At 40.2% G+C, this 6,003-nt stretch overlaps 2 protein-coding genes across 3 annotated transcripts in view; one reads left to right on the top strand and one right to left on the bottom strand.

The window, feature by feature from the left end:
* The window catches only part of RB1 (RB transcriptional corepressor 1), a 128,149-nt gene that overhangs the window by 43,905 nt on the left and 78,241 nt on the right, over nucleotides 1-6,003 (bottom strand). The window lies entirely within an intron of this gene.
* Nucleotides 3,546-6,003, top strand: part of LPAR6 (lysophosphatidic acid receptor 6) — an 8,677-nt gene continuing 6,219 nt past the window's right edge. Inside the window, exon 1 of the mRNA XM_006030177.3 lies at nucleotides 3,546-3,679. The gene's annotated coding sequence lies outside the window, so the exon portion shown is untranslated. The remainder of the gene's footprint in view (nucleotides 3,680-6,003) is intronic.

Here is a 6,003-nt window from a genome sequence, read left to right as displayed (position 1 = left end):
TTGGCCCAGGCCCACTCTTCCCCCCGCCCCCCACTCCTCTCCCCACTGCCGCTGCGTTGGCTCTGCAGGCAGTAATGATTGAAGGGGGAGGGCAGGCCAAGGTCAGCACTGGTGACCTTGCCCCCCCACGGGGTCCCAACCCCATTCTCCCCCCTGCACCACCGAGGAAGGGGGGGGGGGGGGAGTAAGGCCAGCTCCAGTGGCCTCATCCCCACTCCCCTCCTGTGTCCCCGCCATCATGGCAGCACTCTGCTGTGTCACCACCTCCTGTCCCAATGCTATATTCGCAATCTGATTGGTTGTTTCAGTCAATCAATCAGAGTGTGAATAAAGTGCGACAGGCAAGCAGAGGCTTTTATCATATTATAATTCTTTTCCTATGTTAGCTGGCAAACAATATATGTCTGTAAAAAAACAGCTGGGCTTTTTTAAGGACTTCCCAGAATTGAAAACAGTCCTGGCCATGACAGCATTTGATCTAATAAAAGGGAAGGATGAAAAAGCTTCCATCATACATACTCTGTACATGCACTGGAAACCAGACAGCTCATGAGAACTCCAATAGGACCTGGTATACTGAGTTAGATGCTCCAGCAAAAGTTCTCTAAAAATATGTCTATTGTTTGGGGTATTATTATTCTCTCCTGAAGACAGAATGCCTTGCATTCAAAAGCTTGTCCAACTTTATCCCAACTATGCCGTTGGCCCAATAAAAGACACTGCCCAAAAAAATTCCTAGCTTCTCCCAGGATCCAAAATGGTAATGAGATGCATCTTAATCGAAGTAGGATCATACATGCTCCTGCCTTGAGTAGGGGGCTGGACTAAACGACCTTGTAAAGACCTTCCAGGCCTACCTTCCTACGATAGAATGCTAATCTCATGTAATGCTTTATATACTAGAATATCCTGTTCAAGAAGTTCTCCAGTTAGTTTACATTCCCTCTTAGTTAGACTTCATGCCCACCGAATGAAGAGGAGCAGAGGGTAAGGAAAGAAGGGGAGAAAAGCAGGAGTAGACCCTATCCAATCCACTGCAACTAAAGTTAACTCTTCAAGGAGAAGAAAGGACCATTGAATGGGCATGATTGGGACACTGACTGATGGACCAGGATCATTGAGCTGACTTAAATTTAGAGAAGTTAGTCTAACCATAAGGGCTTAGAAATGTAATTATTATTGTGCAATTCTCCAAAAAATAGGAAGCAAACATAAACCAGTTATGTTAAGGAAGCAAAGGATTGCATAAACTCAGTAAGCAGGGAACAAAACTGAATCAAGGTCTCAAAGAATGTGGAGAAGAAATCTTTCAATTACTAGGAGTCTAACTAACCAGCAAGAGTAACTGAAAATGCTCATAGATGAGACTCAATGTGATATAACTGGCATTGCTGAAACCCAGTAGGAAGATCAGTAGGCTTGGAATGTAAAGTTATTAGTTATAACTTGGCTGGGAAAGAGGGGGTAAAAGGGACTAATTGCATTACATCGATAACTAAAGGAAGGATACAACTTAGAACCACAGGATTTTGCACGCATATGAATTAATGTCCTGACTAACAGAGCCCAGGAAGGAGGGTTTATAGAAGCCTGTTACAAATCTCTGAATCAAAACAGAGCAGGATACATTGCTCTTTAATAGCTGCCTAATATACTGAAAGAAAAAAAATAGTATAGGGGCTGCTATATAGGAGACAACTAGAAGTCTCAGGGAGCCACAGAAAAACTCGAATACTCTTTCCAAGAGAGTGCAAGAGTGGGCACAAGACTTATTTCTAACACAAAAAATGGGTTTTTGTGTTTGTGAACATCATAATAATGGATACAGTTAAGTGAATTGATGGGTAAAGAGTTATTTACGAACTGATAAGTAAACAATCAATAATAGTAGTCAATTATTGTAGTCGATGTGAAATTTACTTAGGAAATAATATGTGGGAGATCTTTGTTGGCAGTCACTTCTCAACTCTAGATCTCCCTCACCCTTGAGGGCTGCCACAGCCTGAGCCTGGACATCTTGCAGAAGTGAAATAAGACCTTATCTGCAAGGTTAAACTGGGATACTGTTTAGGGGGCAAGAGATATTTTAACATTCTACTTACTTTTTTAAAAAAAATGTATATATAATACTGTGTTTTCTTACTCTAAACCATACTGAGCCTTTATTGGGAAGAGTGGTCTAAAAACAAAATTAAAATAAAAGACCGCATTCTGTATTATAATTACTGCTTGGTACTGTCCACAATTAAGAATAAGGACAACTTTGACTAAAATCCCATCTGGGTTCAGTGACAAATGGAGGACAGTAATTAGAAATGAAAAACAATATATAACCAATGACAAAAGGGGAGAAACAAATAATCATCAATATAAACTATTATGAAGTACAGAAAACTGATAAGGGAAGCTAAACCCATCAGAGAAAATCCATGGCTGATAGGGCTAAGGACAGCAGTTTTTTTTAAAGAAGATTATGAACAAAAAATGTTAGCAACGATATGCCCGTTCTCTGTGCTTGGTGATTCTATACAGGGCTTTATTAAATCAAGATATATTCAAGAAATCTTTGATTCTGAATTACAGGAAAAGAGGTCTTTTGCAGAGTCCCTCCCACCACCTCTTTCACCCACTTTCACTATCTTTACAAAGCTATTTGTCACTGTGTTAGAAAGAATATTAATATTTTCCCACAACTGCCTGAGACTGCCAGCATGGTTTCCCCTGTTTATTCAAGAAATACTTGTGTTTTGTATCTGGAAATGGCATTAATTATACAGGTTTCCCTCACTTCGTGGTACATGCATTCCTGGAAAATGACTCATAAATCGAATTCGCATAAAGGGAACCCACTTTAAAATATAACATATAGGGATACATTCCAAGACCTCAGCTGTACTGACCCCCAGACCCATTTCTACCACTTCTACAAGACAATTTTGGTATTCTCCAACAGCAGACAGTACACACAAGCAAAGGGCACTATCATAATGGGGATGGCATTTACGGAAACACGTGGTACAGACAATGAGCGAGGAGCACGGATCCACACAGGAGACTATATTTTGGTGCGTATCACTCCCATAGTACACCGCACAAAGCAGCTGACTGCAGGCTTCTACAACACCCATCACATAAGAGTGCATTTACCTCTCATAACAAATTTTTGGTATAAAAAGGGTCATCACATAAGAGCAAATTCGCACATACAGAACCTGCATAAAGCAAGGGAAACCTGTATATCTAATACCACATGAGGATGATTACCAATTAGTTTATAACCAAGCAGGTTGTTAAAAAAAAAAAAAAAAACTATTGCAATTACTGAATATATAGGCAGAGGAACAATGATGGATGAGGAGGCATTTACCACTGAATACTACAATTCTGCATAAAGTTCTGCCATCTGCATTTTAAAAAAAGAATGCTGAAAATCTAAAAAGGAAGCAGAAGCCACAAAAAATGATGCAAGAGCTGGGGGGGGAAAAGCCTTATAATAGGAGACTTTAAAGAACTCGCTATCTAGCTTATCAAAAAGTAGATTATGAGGCAACCTGACTGCAGCGTATGAGTATCTCTATAGGGAGAAAATGCTGGGCACCAACTAATTCTTGAAGCCAGTATATGAAGACATAACAAGAATCAACAGCAGAGGCTGAAGCCAGAGATACTCATATTAGAGGTAAGGCACTCATTTAACAGTTGGGATAATTAAACTAGCAGCACAAAATACTGAGGGAAATCTTGAATTTCATTTCTTACCATCTTCAAATCAAGACTAAACATCTTGTAGAAGATGCACTTTAGCCAAGTAAATTATGCTTTGGTTAAACCCAAGTCCATGAGAAAACTGCAGAGTAACCAGCTGAAATGCAACAGTCTGCAATATAAAGGAAGTCGGACTAGATGATCCAACCTTCCAGTCTGGGAGTTGCATCAATCTGAGGGCATTCAGAGGGTTGGGGTTTTTTGTTTTTTTTTTTAGAAAAAGTTATGAATCAGAATTTAACTGATGCTTAAAACTGTCATGCTTCCTTTAGTCTTTGTATCAAAATTATGCTTTGAGAACTAGTTAGTTCTCAGGAGAAGGATGTCTAATTGTTTTTTAAACATTTAAAGGACACCTGGTGGAGTAAATCAGTCTCCCGGACAGATTCTACCAGGGATGCAATCACCAAAATGAGTTCACTGATTTTAATCCAGAACCAATTCTACCAGTAAGAAAAAACTTAGAAAAAACACTGGATAACTTACGATTAGCAGTAGAGGGGAAGAAGAGTTGGAATGCTTCCAGAATCGATTTAACATTCAATACGAGTGTGCAGTCACTTCTTAAAAAGACCTCCCACTTCTGTCCTACGGTGCTCCCCTACTTCTGCTTGACAGTTTTAGGCATCAATTCAATTCTAATTCATAACTTTTTCTGAAAAAGTCCCTCTGAATGCCCTCAGACTGATAGATCTCCCAGATGGAAGACTGTATTATCTAGTCTGACTTCATTTATATTGCAGACGGTTACCTGTGGAAGAGGCAGAAGCAGGAGAGCACTATTGCTCTCCTGCTTCTGCCTCTCTTCCACATTCAAACTCTCCCTTTTCTCCCAGTGCTGTTCCTCACAACAGGATCTATTGGTGAGCCAGTCAATTCCCAATTAGAACATGTCTGAGCAGACTTGATTAATTAGAACACATCAGATCATGTGTATAGGCACCCATAGCTTTCATTCTTTAAATATGTTTCCAGCCCTTTTCATTGTAGGGAAGAGCTTGTTAAAAGGAAACCTACATATAGACCCAATATTTTTTTAAATCTTCATGTTTCTTAAGGACCCAACTTACAATTTCTGCATTTCAGGGGTTGCTAATATTGGGAAAAAACAGGAGAGTGATAGAACAGTAGACGTGTGATTTGGGATCTGAGTCCAAGCCTAATGAAGCAAGTAGAAAGATACTGCTTCTGTAAAGCACTCAAAAAAATCAAAGACAAACATCATTATTGCCATTTTATTGATGCGGAAAGCAAGGGAAAGAAAAATGAAGTGACTTGTTCATAGTCACCTAGTACGCCACTGGCTTAAATAGAAACAGAATATGTGTCTCCCAAGTCTCAGTCCAGTGTTCCTTCTGTTAGGCCACATCACCTACATATAACAACACCAGACAGGTTTGTATAGAGACAAACTTTTGGGCCTAGAAGTCAGGGCTCTATAATCATTTCAACAATGTCCTTCCTCTGTGGTTTTTGATAAGCTCTTCAAACAAAAACTAAACTGAATATATTCATCTGAATCTAAAGATAAACACTTAACTTTCACAGACTCACTGGTTTTCTTTAGGTTATTAATTTAGAAACCAGTACATAGATCACAAGTTCTACTTTCACAAACTGAGGAAGAAATGAACTCGACTCCTAAGACCAGATCTATAACCCAATGAAAACAGTGGAAAGGCTTCCAGTGGGGTGCAGATCTATCTCCTACTGCATAAGTGAACAAAGTATTTACTTCCATACCACATGGGCCTCCTCCCCACCACCCAAAATCAGCCCTCCAAAACTGTGGTACATCCCCTATGCGTTGAAACTGGCTCTCTTTACTGGAAGAGAAACATGAATAGAGCAAGCAGACACTGACTCAGGGCTGCCAGTTGGCTGCTGCTTGCTGCAGAGAGAAAGGGCAGAGTCCAGTGTTAACCCTCTCAGCTGCTGGGGAAGCAGTGGGTCATGGCTAAAGTGTCACCGAGTTACCTAATGGTGTGTGATCTGCTTATACTTTTTGTATCTTGATGTGACATGCAGTGTAGAAACAATACTTTATTACGGGTAACTTACCCTGTATTTATTTGACTAGAAGATGACCCTGATTATAAGATGACACCCCCCAATAATTCCTTATCAGGCCAGGCATCTCTTGGTCTGCTACCTGGTACCATGTAAACCAGTAAAGCTGGTTCCATGGTTGGATTGTCAGTGACTAAACTGACACCCCCACCTAGGCTAGCTTGGGAG

Source organism: Alligator sinensis, unplaced genomic scaffold (genome assembly GCF_000455745.1).
Source record: "Alligator sinensis unplaced genomic scaffold, ASM45574v1 scaffold820_1, whole genome shotgun sequence".
NCBI lineage: Eukaryota > Metazoa > Chordata > Crocodylia > Alligatoridae > Alligator > Alligator sinensis.
The sequence above is the reverse complement of the archived record's forward strand: the minus strand, read 5'-3'. Positions and strand labels throughout refer to the sequence as shown.